This window comes from Schistocerca serialis, chromosome 9, assembly GCF_023864345.2.
Source record: "Schistocerca serialis cubense isolate TAMUIC-IGC-003099 chromosome 9, iqSchSeri2.2, whole genome shotgun sequence".
NCBI lineage: Eukaryota > Metazoa > Arthropoda > Insecta > Orthoptera > Acrididae > Schistocerca > Schistocerca serialis.
The window spans coordinates 215,904,878-215,919,836 of NC_064646.1; positions in this window are offsets into that span (position 1 = coordinate 215,904,878).

Sequence of the window (14,959 nt, forward strand, 5' to 3'; positions counted from 1 at the left end):
GACTTGTATGGAGGTCGTGGTTTGATGGTGTGAGGTGGGATCATGTTTAGTGCACGTACATCTCTGCATGTCTTTGACAGAATAACAGTAACGGGTCAGGTGTATCGGGAAGTCATTTTGCACCAGTATGTCCGCCTTTTCAGGGGTGCAGTGCGTCCCACCTTCCTCCTCATGGATGATAACGCACGGCCCCACCGAGCTGCCATCGTTAAGGAGTACTTTGAAACAGAAGATATCAGGTGAATGGAGTAGCCTGTCAGGTCCCCAGACCTAAACCCCATCGAGCACGTCTGGGATGCTCTCGGTCGACGTATCGCTGCATGTCTTCCAACCCCTACGACACTTCAGGAGCTCCGACAGGCACTGGTGCAAGAATGCAGTTGCTCGACCACCTGATCCAGAGTATGCCAACCCGTTGTGCGGCCTGTGTACGTGTGCATGGTGATCATATCCCGTATTGATGTCGGGGTACATGCGCAGGAAACAGTGGCGTTTTGTGGCACATGCATTTCGGGACGGTTTTCTCAACTTATCACCAATACCGTGGACTTACAGATCTGTGTCGTGTGCGTTCCCTATGTGCCTATGCTATTAGCGCCAGTTTGGTGTAGTGCCACGTTGTGTGGCACCACCTTCTGCAATTATCCTTAATTCATGAGCATGATTGTAGATTGAGGTCGCTTGTGATATCGCTTGAATCTCTTTGAGACGTCCTAAACAAGTAACCAAATATTACGTGTTGAGCATAAAGTATTTCCAGGTTATGAGATCGGCCCGTGTGGGAATCCCTGTGCTGGGCCGCAGAAGGCCTCAGGAGACGAGCCCTCGCGAACACCTGCCGCCGCTCTGCTCCTCGAACCGCACCGCCATAACTCGCGCGCGCCAACCCCATAAATCGCAGCTGCCTAATTGAGGGCATATTTTACCGAGTATTGTTAAAGCGCTTTTAAATACCAGCTCCGGCAGTAAATCAGGACGGCGCGATTTTCTCTTGTTTGCCGGGCCGTCAGTGATGCGCGGCAATCTGACGCGGGCCTTTCCCGGCGTTTACAGCTCGCAGTTGTTATGCAGATGGCGGCGGCAGCGCGCAATTGTTCCGAGAGCGCGCTTCGGAGTGAATGGCGCCGGCACTGCCGATGACCGTCGGCCAAGTCCGCTCCGAGAAACTGCTCTCGAAGCGAGACGCCGCAGTGTTTTTGTGCAAATGCGGTATAACTAATTTTCACATGAAAGTACCTATTTCTGCTGGCATTCACCACCATCACTCTGAAGTTTAATGAGCTAAACGCGAGATTTTCGAGTTTAGAATCAGATTTGTGGTTGTATTTAGGACTACATTGCAAACAGATCTCAATATGTGATGCTCAGCCGAACAAAATCATCACGTGTGAAGGTAATTTGAAGAGTACCCAAGAAAGTGTGAGAGGTCCATTACTATTTACAGTATCTCTCTATACTGCCATATAAAGACAAGTCGTTGTTTAACTTTGTTACCAAACATCTCGAAAAGTTTTTGTCCAGTTTACTTCAGTTTTTTACACGATACTCTAATAAGGAACATTGGATATTGAAGCGAGAAGGAATCTGGTATAGGCATGCACAGAGATATGCAAACAGGAAGAATACGGCACTGCTGCTACAGTGGCAGATTATTAAGATGTAAGTGAGTTTGAACGTGGTATTATAGTCAATGCACGAGCGATGGGACACAGCATCCTCAATGTAGCAATGAAGTGGGGATTTTCCGGTGCGGCCATTTAATGAGTGTCCCATGAATATCAGGAATCCTGTAAAGCATCAAATCTCCGACCTCGCTGCAGCCGGAAAAAGACCCTGCAAGAACGGAACCAATGACAACTGAAGAGAATCGTTCAACGTGTCAGATGTGCAACCCTTCCGCAAATTGCTGCAGATTTCAAAGCTGGGCCATCAACAAGTGTCAGCGTGCGAACCGTTCAAGGAAACATCATCGAAATGGGCTTTCGGAGCCGAAGGTCCACTCGTGTACTATATGGTTCAAATGGCTCTGAGCACTATGGGACTCAACTGCTGAGGTCATTAGTCCCCTAGAACTTAGAACTAGTTAAACCTAACTAACCTAAGGACATCATAAACATCCATGCCCGAGGCAGGATTCGAACCTGCGACCGTAGCGGTCTTGCGGTTCCAGACTGCAGCGCCTTTAACCGCACGGCCACTTCGGCCGGCCCACTCGTGTACTCTTGATGACTGCACGACACAGAGCTTTACGCCTCGCCTGGGCCCAGCAGCACCGACATTGGGCTGTTGATGACTGGAAGCGTGTTGCCTGGTCGAACGAGTCTCGTTTCAAATAGAATCGAACGGATGGACGTGTACTGGTATGACCTCAGGAATCCATGGACCCTGCATATCAGCAGGGGACTGTTCAAGCTGGTGTATAACATTATTTGTTTATGGTTAATCTGATTTTTTAAATAATTCCTGTGTATGTAAAGTAAAGTGTGCTATACTGGAGGTTGAAGTTCTTTGCATTGTCTGTGAGTAATGTATGTAAAATAATATGCAAATTGTTTGTTAGGTTAAATAATTTTCTGATGTCATTTTGTATTAAAAAATATTTGTGTTCAAAAATAGTTCAAATGTCTCTGAGCACTATGGGACTTAACATCGGAGGTCATCAGTCCCTTAGAACTTAGAACTACTTAAATCTAACTAACCTAAGGACATCACACACATCCATGCCCGAGGCAGGATTCGAACCTGCGACCGCAGCAACATATTTTTGTGCATAAACTGTTCATGTTGATGTAAATTTGATAACTGTAAGAAATGGTCAGGTTTAGGAACAATGTGAGAAATAGGTGTCATGTAAAAGCCAGTTTGCTTTTGTTTGAAACGAAAGTGGCTCTCGAGAGTGGAAAAGGTGGCATGGATGAATTGGCGCGCTACCTAGAGTAAGCTGGGCAAGTAAGTCATGTAGCCTGTAGGCATCAGTGATTGAGGCAACACCCTTGTGGATCAGGAGAAGCTTTGCCTGCAAATTTGCGCAAAAATGCCTCGGATGAAGAATGCAAACGGCTTACGGCATAGCTTCGAGCTGTTGGGTTACTGTAGGTAAAATTGAAGGACGCCAAGAAGAGAAATTAAGCCCATACAGCAAGATACTTGCAGGCCGTACTGTGGATACGCCACACTCAAGCCTAAAGCCACCTGATAAGATTGTTTTGAGGTTTTACTTTCGTACAGAGTGAACCATTGATGTAAACCGTATTTTATTAGTGAATAATCAACCTTGAACTTCAAAGAAACTGGTTCACCCTGTTATTTCATCCTAATCGTACATCTATATATGGTTCCTTCCTGTTGTTTGATTAATTCGAGTATCCTGTTTTGGAGGCTTATGATGTAACAAGTTTATATAAAGAGGCACCATTTAAATTGTTTTTGTGTAAATAATGAGATACATGTGTGAAAAACTAAACCCTGTAGTAATGAAATTACGTGTCGGTAGTGGAAGAGTGTAAACTGAATCGAGTGAATTTAAATGTAATTTTGCCTTATCAAGTTAAGACTTCATAAGTATTTTCATTTTGAGCAATAGTTAAAGAAAAGTTGTCTTTGTTGTTTCACTGAAAGGCATAATGAAAATTTTAGTTAGAGTAATAACACTTCCATGCTTTAGTACGTTACAGAGAAATAAAGTCAAACCATTCTTGTTTTAAAAGTCTTCTTAACTAGTGAAAAGTGGTATAGTTAAAGTTTGCTTATGTAAAATTCAGTCAGAATGAAGCAAAGTTACTCGAATCTGTTAAATGACTATACAAAAAGATGGCTCTGAGCACTATGGGACTTAACATCTATAGTCATCAGTCCCCTAGAACTTAGAACTACTTAATTCTAACTAACCTAAGGACAGCACACAACACCCAGCCATCACGAGGCAGAGAAAATCCCTGACCCCGCCGGGAATCGAACCCGGGAACCCGGGCGTGGGAAGCGAGAACGCTACCGCACGACCACGAGATGCGGGCTAAATGACTATACAGAGTTAGTTCAAAGAGTGATAGCTTTTGAAAGTAAATTCCAGTAAGAAAGAGGTTTTCTTGAAGTTAAATGTTGATTATAAAAAGTGTATGCTTTAGTATGTAAGTATTTTAGTATTGAAGTTTGTTGGTTATGGAAAGTGCTTTTCTAAATGTCCCCCCTGACCAAATTTTTTTGGCTTCCTTAAAGTTATCTACTGGGATTTTTCTCTTTTAAAAACGTAATGTATAAGGGTGTAGTAGTCAAATAATTCCAGTGTCTGCTCCAACATTGCTTACGTGGAGTAATATTTATTTGAAGGAGCAACTTCAACAGTAGAAAGAAAGTAAGCAAAATTCATACTTCTGCTTTTCCAATAATTCACTGTTTTATTGCCTGGGTATGCTGGCGACTGTTAGTACATATTTTAAACCACTAAATGAACTTGGAACTGAGTTGTCCTAGCTTCAAAATAATACTACTCATATTGCTTTTCTTTCTAACTGCTGGGTAAGGTACTAGGAACAGAACTGAATAGTATGATTTACTTATCCGTAAGACACAACACACGGTCAAATCCCGTAAAAAGGGTAACTCTGTTGATTATCTTTTCTATTAACAGGATTATCCTCCCACAGAGTACTTTATTTGGAAACTAAACTAAATTTAGTAAGAGAGTTATACGTGACAACATAGGGACTGTAGAGACAGGGTTTTCTGTTATTCACGTAAAAGCACACTAAATTACCGTAGTAGTCTTAGGGTTATAGGTGAAAGCTCTGTAATAGTGTGGGTCGTGTGCAGCTGGAGTGATATGGGACCCCCGATACCTTTATATACGACTCTGACAGGAACCACGTACGTAACCATCCTGTCTGATCATCTGCATCCATTCATGTCCACTGTGCATTCCGATGGACTTGAGTAATTCCATCAGGATAACGCGACACTCCACACGTCCAGAATTGCTACAGAGAGGCTCCATCAACATTCTTCTGGGTTTAGTCCCTTCCGCTGGCCACCAAACTCCCCAGATATGAACATTACTGAGCATATGTGGGATGCTTGCAACGTGCTGTTCAAAAAATATCCCCACCCCTCTTACTCTAACGGATTTATAGACAGTCCTGCAGGATTCATGGTGTCAATTCCCTCCATCAGTTCCCTACTTCAGCCATTAGTCTAGTGTCTAGTCCATGCCACATCATGTTGCGGCATTTCTGCGTGCGCGCGGGGGCCCTAAACGATATTAGGCAGGTGTAACAGTTTCTTTGAATCTTCAGTGTATAAGTCATAGTTGCAAAACACTTAACACGAATTATTACAGAGGAATAGAAGAATTGGTAGAAGCCGATCTCAGCGAAGTACGGTTTGGATTCCGGAGAAATGTAGAAACACGTGAGGCAATATTGACCCTATGACTTAAGCTAACAGACAGGTTAAGGAACAGCAAACCTATGTATATACCATTTGCACTCTTAGAGAAAGATTTTGACAATGCTGAAATTCTGAAGGTATCAGCGGTAAAATACAGAGAACGAAAAGTTACTTACAACTTGTACAGAGATCAGATGGCAATAATAAGAGTCGAAGGGCATGAAAGGGAAGCAGTGGTTGAGAAGGGAGTGAGAAAGGGTTGCAGTCTATCCCTGATGCTATTCAATCTGTACATTGAACAAGCAGAAAAGTAAACGAAAGAAAAATCTGGAGTAGGAATTAAAGTTCAGGGAAAAGAAACGAAACCTTTGAAGTTTACCAATGACATTGTAATTCTGCCAGAGACATCAAAGGAAGAGGAAGAGCAGTTGAACGGAATAGACATTGTTTTGAAAAGATATAAATCGAACATCAACAAAAGCAAAACAAGAATAATAGAATGTTGTCCAATTAAATCAGGTAATTCTAAGGGAGTTCGATTAGGAAACCAGACGCTTTAAGTAGCAGATGAGTTTTGCTCTTTGGGCTGCAAAATAATTTATGATGGCCAAAGTAGAGACTGGCAAAAAATGCATTTCTGAAGAATATATATTTAAGTGTTAGGTAGTTTTTCTGAAAGTATTTGCCTGGAGTGTAGCCACATATAGAAGTGAAATATGGACGATAAACAGTTTAGACAAGAGGAGAATAGAAGCTTTGGAAATGTGGTGCTACAGAAGAATGTTGGACATCATATGGGTGGATTACATAACTAATGAGGTTGTAACGGACAGAATTCGGGACACAAAAGATTTGTGGCACAACTTTACCAACAGGGGGGGATCGGTTGATAGGACACATTCTGAGATATCAATGGATCACCAGTTTAATATTAGAGGGAAATGTGGTGGGTCAAAATTGTAGAGGGAGACAGAGAGATACATACAGTAAGTATATTTAGAAAGATGTAGATTGCAGTAGTTATTCGGAGATGAAGAGGCTCGCACAGGATAAAGTTGCATGCAGAGCTGCATCAAACCAGTGTTCGGACTGGTGCCCATCAAGTTTTTTTTAACTTAAGCTGAAGATGTTATATATAGCTTCTGTTGGTTATCCTGCACAAATCCCACCGGAAGTCAGTTTCTTCCCAAACTCGCTGAAGCATTGCAGGTGTAATTTGCTCAGCGGCGGCGCAAATTCTTGCTCTAAGTTCAGGTAGAAAAACTGGCACAGAGGATACAAACACGATATCCGTGATTAATCCGCATAAAAAAAAATCGGGTGGTGTCAAGTCTGGGGAACGTGGGTCCATGCAATTGGCTCATCACGGCCAATCCATTGACCTGTCCTGTCACTGAGAAAATCCTGGACGTCAGCCAGGTACTTGGGCGGTGCACCATTTTGCACGAGTACATTTCGTTCTTGGACATCCTCATCGATCTGTGGTATCAAAAATTGTTGTAACGTATCCAGGTACACTATCCCTTGGACGATTCTCTCACGGAGAAAAGGGGCCATACACTTTGTTCTTGCTCAACGCACAAAGAACTTTCAGTTTAGCGCTATCACGGAGATGTTGCAATGTTTGAAGTGGATTTTCACTGCCCCAAATCCTACAGTTTTGTGTGTTAACATTGCCACTTAAGTGAAAAGTCAACTCATCAGAAAAGATGACTTTGTCCAACAAATATTCATCCTCATGCAATCTATTTAACATATCCGCACAGAAGTTCTTGCGAGAAATTTTATCAGTGTCTTTTATTGCTAGTAAGATCGTCAATCTGTACAGTTTCAAATGCAAACGGTTTCTCGACACACGACAAACAGTCGTGTGTGGGATTTGCAGTTTATGAGACGCATGCCTGGTCGGTTTCTTGGGGACGTTGTCTCACTCGCTCAACGACGTCGTCAGATATGCTTGGACGACCTTACGGTGCTATTCGGCAATAGCGAACTACGCGAGACAAAATTTGATATATTTCCCTACAAATTGACACTACAATCACCTCTGTAGGTGCTATGAATTAATTTATATGAATTTTCAAAGTTGTAAAGTCCTTTTTGAAACATGCTATATGTTGTTGTTGTGGTCTTCAGTCTTGAGACTGGTTTGATGCAGCTCTCCATGCTACTCTATCCTGTGCAAGCTTCTTCATCTCCCAGTACCTACTGCAACCTACATCCTTCTGAATCTGCTTAGTGTATTCATCTCTTGGTCTCCCTCTACGATTTTTACCCTCCATGCTGCCCTCCAATGCTAAATTTGTGAGCCCTTGATGCCTCAAAACATGTCCTATCAACCGATCCCTTCTTCTAGTCAAACTGTGCCACAAACTTCTGTTCTCCCCAATCCTATTCAAGACCTCCTCATTAGTTACGTGATCTACCCACCTTATCTTCAGCATTCTTCTGTAGCACCACATTTCGAAAGCTTCTATTCTCTTCTTGTCCAAACTAGTTATCGTCCGTGTTTCACTTCCATACATGGCTACACTCCGTACAAATACTTTCAGAAACGACTTCCTGACACTTAAATCTATATTCGATGTTAACAAATTTCTCTTCTTCAGAAACGATTTCCTTGCCATTGCCAGTCTACATTTTATATCCTCTCTACTTCGACCATCATCAGTTATTTTACTCCCTAAATAGCAAAACTCCTTTACTACTTTAAGTGTCTCATTTCCTAATCTAATTCCCTCAGCATCTCCCGATTTAATTTGACTACATTCCATTATCCTCGTTTTGCTTTTGTTGATGTTCATCTTATATCCTCCTTTCAAGACACTGTCCATTCCGTTCAACTGCTCTTCCAAGTCCTTTGCTGTCTCTGACAGAATTACAATGTCATCGGCGAACCTCAAAGTTTTTATTTCTTCTCCATGGATTTTAATACCTACTCCAAATTTTTCTTTTGTTTCCTTTACTGCTTGCTCAATATACAGATTGAATAACATTGGGGAGAGGCTACAACCCTGTCTCACTCCTTTCCCAACCATTGCTTCCCTTTCATGCCCCTCAACTCTTATAACTGCCATCTGATTTCTGTACAAATTGTAAATAGCCTTTCGCTCCCTGTATTTTATACCTGCCACCTTCAGAATTTGAAAGAGAGTATTCCAGTTAACATTGTCAAAAGCTTTCTCTAAGTCTACAAATGCTAGAAACGTAGGTTTGCCTTTTCTTAATCTTTCTTCTAAGATAAGTCGTAAGATTAGTATTGCCTCACGTGTTCCAACATTTCTACGGACTCCAAACTGATCTTCCCCGAGGTCCGTTTCTACTAGTTTTTCATTCGTCTGTAAAGAATTCGCGTTAGTATTTTGCAGCTGTGACTTATTAAACTGATAGTTCGGTAATTTTCACATCTGTCAACACCTGCTTTCTTTGGGATTGGAATTATTATATTCTTCTTGAAGTCTGGGGGTATTTCTCCTGTCTCATACATCTTGCTCACCAGATGGTAGAGTTTTGTCATGACTGGCTCTCCCAAGGCCGTCAGTAGTTCTAATGGAATGTTGTCTACACCCGGGGCCTTGTTTCGACTCAGGTCTTTCAGTGCTCTGTCAAACTCTTCACGCAGTATCTTATCGCCCATTTCGTCTTCATCTACATCCTCTTCCATTTCCATAATATTGTCCTCAAGTACATCGCCCTTGTATAAACCCTCTATATACTCCTTCCGTTATATCCTAGCCAGTAATGCCACCCGAGCCCGCTGCCAAAAGGTTGGCAGCATCAAAGTCCGGACGCCGTCCGCATAAGGAGCGCCAGCGAGACAGGAAATCGCCGCAAGGCTGCGCGCGCCACCGCTGGCTTCTGGCTTCTTAAGCGCTGGAGTCGCGAGCGCTAGGACAGTTCTGTATTCGCCGCTCAGTTGTATACTCGCCACCGAATTGTGTACTTGCTAGTCAGTTGTGTGTTCATCGCAGCAGAGTTGTTGTTTGTCGTCAGGCGACGCTGACCTAGCCGCTCCGACTCGAACTAGACAGATCTCTGTAGACACGGAGTTCACTAGGGTGTTTCTGTATCTTCTATAATAAAGCTAAGTACCGACTTTTATTTAATCAGAGTGTTTGGGTTTTCATCTTTCTGGTCACTGTTCCAGCGGACCGGTCGGCCCGCTATTAAAAGTGTGGCGGTGACTTCGTAAGCCGTTTCTACAGCGAATTGCTTGTCGCTACGAACACCGCCACAAAACCTTCCACCTTTCTTCCTTCCCTTCTTTGCTTAGAACTGGGTTGCCATCTGAGCTCTTGATATTCATACAAGTGGTTCTCTTCTCTCCAAAGGTCTCTTTAATTTTCCTGTAGGCAGTATCTATCTTACCCCTAGTGAGACAAGCCTCTACATCCTTACATTTGTCCTCTAGCCATCCCTGCTTAGCCATTTTGCACTTCCTGTCGATCTCATTTTTGAGACGTTTATATTCCATTTTGCCTGCTTCATTTACTGCATTTTTATATTTTCTCCTTTCATCAATTAAATTCAATATTTCTTCTGTTACCCAAGGATTTCTATTAGCCCTCGCCTTTTTACCTACTTGATCGTCTGCTGCCTTCACTACTTCATCTCTCAGAGCTACCCATTCTTCTTCTACTGTATTTATTTCCCCCATTCCTGTCAATTGTTCCCTTATGCTCTCCCTGAAACTCTGTACAACCTCTGGTTCTTTCAGTTTATCCAGGTCCCATCTCCTTAGATTCCCACCTTTTTGCAGTTTCTTCAGTTTCAATCTGCAGTTCATAACCAATAGATTGTGGTCAGAATCCACATCTGCCCCTGGAAATGTCTTACAATTTAAAACCTGGTTCCTAAATCTCTGTCTTACCATTATATAATCTATCTGATACCTACTAGTATCTCCAGGATTCTTCCAGGTATACAACCTTCTTTTATGATTCTTGAACCTAGTGTTAGCTATGATTAAGTTATGCTCTGTGCAAAATTCTACAAGGCGGCTTCCTCTTTCATTTCTTCCCCCCAATCCATATTCACCTACTATGTTTCCTTCTCTCCCTTTTCCTACTGACGAATTCCAGTCACCCATGACTATTAAATTTTCGTCTCCCTTCACTAACTGAATAATTTCTTTTATCGCGTCATACATTTCATCTATTTCTTCATCATCTGCAGAGCTAATTGGCATATAAACTTGTACTACTGTAGTAGGCATGGGCTTTGTGTCTATCTTGGCCACAATAATGCGTTCACTATGCTGTTTGTAGTAGCTAACCCGCACTCCTATTTTTTTATTCATTATTAAACCTACTCCTGCATTACCCCTATTTGATTTTGTATTTATAACCCTGTAATCACCTGACCAAAAGTCTTGTTCCTCCTGCCACCGAACTTCACTAATTCCCACTATATCTAACTTTAACCTATCCATTTCCCTTTTTAAATTTTCTAACCTACCTACCCGATTAAGGGATCTGACATTCCACGCTCCGATCCGTAGAACGCCAGTTTTCTTTCTCCTGATAACGACGTCCTCTTGAGTAGTCCCCGCCCGGAGATCCGAATGGGGGACTATTTTACCTCCGGAATATTTTACCCAAGAGGACGCCATCATCATTTAATCATACAGTAAAGCTGCATGTCCTCGGGAAAAATTACGGCTGTAGTTTCCCCTTGCTTTCAGCCGTTCGCAGTACCAGCACAGCAAGGCCGTTTTGGTTAATGTTACAAGGCCAGATCAGTCAATCATCCAGACTGTTGCCCCTGCAACTACTGAAAAGGCTGCTGCCCCTCTTCAGGAACCACATGTTTGTCTGGCCTCTCAACAGATACCCCTCCGTTGCGGTTGCACCTACAGTACGGCCAACTGTATCGTTGAGGCACGCAAGCCTCCCCCCAACGGCAAGGTCCATGGTTCATGGGGGGGCACATGCTATATATATATATTATATTTTCTCCTTCTGCTTCGTTAGGACCTTTCAAGATCACATGTGGCTTGTTTCTCACGTCTTCTTTCTTCCCAATACCTCTTCATTCTCTCGCTTCTTCTGTTTCCTTCTTCCTCTGGTGTTCGGCCACCTGTGACCATCCACCAACCCTTTATACGTCTTCTTGTCCTGTACTATTGCCTGCAGATTCCGTTATTTTATACCTACAGCCTTCCAGTCATCTCTGACTTCCTTCACCCAGTTGTTTCCCGTATAACATGTTGCATTCCATATCTTCTTAGTCAACCTCTCCTCGTCCATCCCCATAATGTGCCCAATAAATCGAACCTCCTCTTTCGTATCTCGCTCGATATTGGTTCAGTATTTTGATACAGTTGCTGTCGTTCTGTGTATCCAGATATCCCCATGTTTTTTGGTGCCCCATATGTCTCTCAAAATTATTCTCTTCTCCTCCTCCAACTGTATACAAGCTCTCCGGCCGAGTGTGATCCTTTCTTATGCATACAGAGCAGCATTTAATACAGTTACTGTGTAACGTCACAATTTGTCATTCCGTGACAAATTTTTCTTGCCATATGTTGCTTTCACCGCATACCGAAGCTTCTGCAAAAGCTGCGCCCTGTCTACTGCGCTACTGTTCCTCCATATGCCACTAGTTATTTTCTTCGCCAAATAACGAAAACTGTTGACTTTCTCAACCACTTGGGCATCTGTCTTAGTCAGACTCAGTGTTTTATGTCTTGCTCTTCATATGCGAAATCTTCAGCCAAACCTTTTTTGCTGTTTCAGCTAGAATTTTTATTTCTTCTTCTGTCTCATTTAAGAATGCCTCGTGATCTGCGAATGCCACGCAGTCCACTGTTGCATTATAGTTGACCTTGTACCCTATTTGCACGTCTTTGATCTTAATTTTGCTATTTAATTGTCTCCACTGTCTCACTACTTCGTCCAAAACCAGGTTAAATAAAATTGGTGACAGGCCACGCCCGTGCCGGACTCCTGTTTTTATTTCGAAGCTGCCTGACAGCGCACTGCGATGCCTGATCCTAGCAGTAGTGTGCTTAATGTTTCCTTTATTATTGCATCTGTTGTAGCATCCAGTCCTCTATCTTTTAAGACATCAAGCAGAGTACTTCTGTCAGCTGAATCGTAGGCCTTTTCTTAGTCCACAAATGTCACTATTATCTTTTTTCCTTTCCTGCGTTTGTGTTCTATTATACTTTTTATTCAAAATACCTGTTCTGTACAGTTCTTTCCTTTTTTAAAGCCACACTGGTCACAGTTGTTCTTCAACTCTGTTCAGCAAGATTATCTACAAAACTTTGTACCCTATGTTTAAGATTGAGATGCCCCTGTAGTTATCAGCACTTTCTTGTCCCCTTTCTTGTATAGTGGTATTATAATGACTTCTTTCCAGTCTATGGGTATTTTCTTATTTCTCCAGATATCCATTATTACACTCCTGGAAATTGAAATAAGAACACCGTAAATTCATTGTCCCAGGAAGGGGAAACTTTATTGACACATTCCTGGGGTCAGATACATCACATGATCACACTGACAGAACCACAGGCACATAGACACAGGCAACAGATCATGCACAATGTCGGCACTAGTACAGTGTATATCCACCTTTCACAGCAATGCAGGCTGCTATTCTCCCATGGAGACGATCGTAGAGATGCTGGATGTAGTCCTGTGGAACGGCTTGCCATGCCATTTCCACCTGGCGCCTCAGTTGGACCAGCGTTCGTGCTGGACGTGCAGACCGCGTGAGACGACGCTTCATCCAGTCCCAAACATGCTCAATGGGGGACAGATCCGGAGATCTTGCTGGCCAGGGTAGTTGACTTACACCTTCTAGAGCACGTTGGGTGGTTCGGGATACATGCGGACGTGCATTGTCCTGTTGGAACAGCAAGTTCCCTTGCCGGTCTAGGAATGGTAGAACGATGGGTTCGATGACGGTTTGGATGTACCGTGCACTATTCAGTGTCCCCCCGACCATCACCAGTGGTGTACGGCCAGTGTAGGAGATCGCTCCCCACACCATGATGCCGGGTGTTGGCCCTGTGTGCCTCGGTCGTATGCAGTCCTGATTGGGGCGCTCACCTGCACGGCGCCAAACACGCATACCACCATCATTGGCACCAAGGCAGAAGCGACTCTCACCGCTGAAGACGATACGTCTCCATTCGTCCCTCCATTCACGCCTGTCGCGACACTACTGGAGGCGGGCTGCACGATGTTGGGGCGTGAGCGGAAGACGGCCTAACGGTGTGCGGGACCGTAGCCCAGCTTCATGGAGACGGTTGCGAATGGTCCTCGCCGATACCCCAGGAGCAACAGTGTCCCTAATTTGCTGGGAAGTGGCGGTGCGGTCCCCTACGGCACTGCGTAGGACCCTACGGTCTTGGCGTGCATCCGTGCGTCGCTGCGGTCCGGTCCCAGGTCGACGGGCACGTGCACCTTCCGCCGACCACTGGCGACAACATCGATGTACTGTGGAGACCTCACGCCCCACATGTTGAGCAATTCGGCGGTACGTCCACCCGGCCTCCCGCATGCCCACTATACGCCCTCGCTCAAAGTCCGTCAACTGCACATACGGTTCACGTCCACGCTGTCGCGGCATGCTACCAGTGTTAAAGACTGCGATGGAGCTCCGTATGCCACGGCAAACTGGCTGACACTGACGGCGGCGGTGCACAAATGCTGCGCAGCTAGCGCCATTCGACGGCCAACACCGCGGTTCCTGGTGTGTCCGCTGTGCCGTGCGTGTGATCATTGCTTGTACAGCCCTCTCGCAGTGTCCGGAGCAAGTATGGTGGGTCTGACACACCGGTGTCAATGTGTTCTTTTTTCCATTTCCAGGAGTGTATATTGCACATATTTCTTTCTTTCTCAGGCCCACCCCACTTGAACTCTTCAGCATAGATACCATCATTGCCTGATGCTTTGTAGTTTTTGAGGTTTTTAATTGCCTCTGCTACTTCTGCCCTGGTGGGTGCATTGTCTATACTATCATGACTTTCGTCCCTAGATCGTAAGTGTGTCTACTTCACTGTCAGTGCTTCTGCATTCAGCAAATCCCTAAAATACTTAGCCATTTCGTCGCACACCTCTTTCTCGACAATTTTTATTGTGACATCTTGTCTTGTTACGAAAGGTCCTTTTGCCTTTAATTCTGCTCTTAATGTCTCTGAGAAAGCTTCATTATTTGTGTTTCTTGAAGGCTGCGTTTGTTTCTTCAAGTTTCTCATTCCATCTACTTCTCTTGGCATTTCTGATCATTTTGCTAGCAATTTTTCTCGCATTCTGGAGATCCGACCAGTCTTCTTGATTTTTACAGGATTGCCATTTCAGCCATGTTTTCCTCGTGGTCTCGACTGCATTCTCACATTCATTCGTCCATCACTCATGCTTCCTTTTCTTGTTGTTAGTAGCCAGTCTTACTGCCTCTTCTTCCATCATATCTCTCACTCTCTCCCAATCACTCTGAACTACCATTCTCTTCGCATACACTGCGCTGTTTTTTTGTTTTTTTTTTCAGAATATCTAGATCGATTCTGTGAGTGTTTATGGTCCTACGTTTTCTTGCTCTGTTGGGTACCCACCTACATTTTATT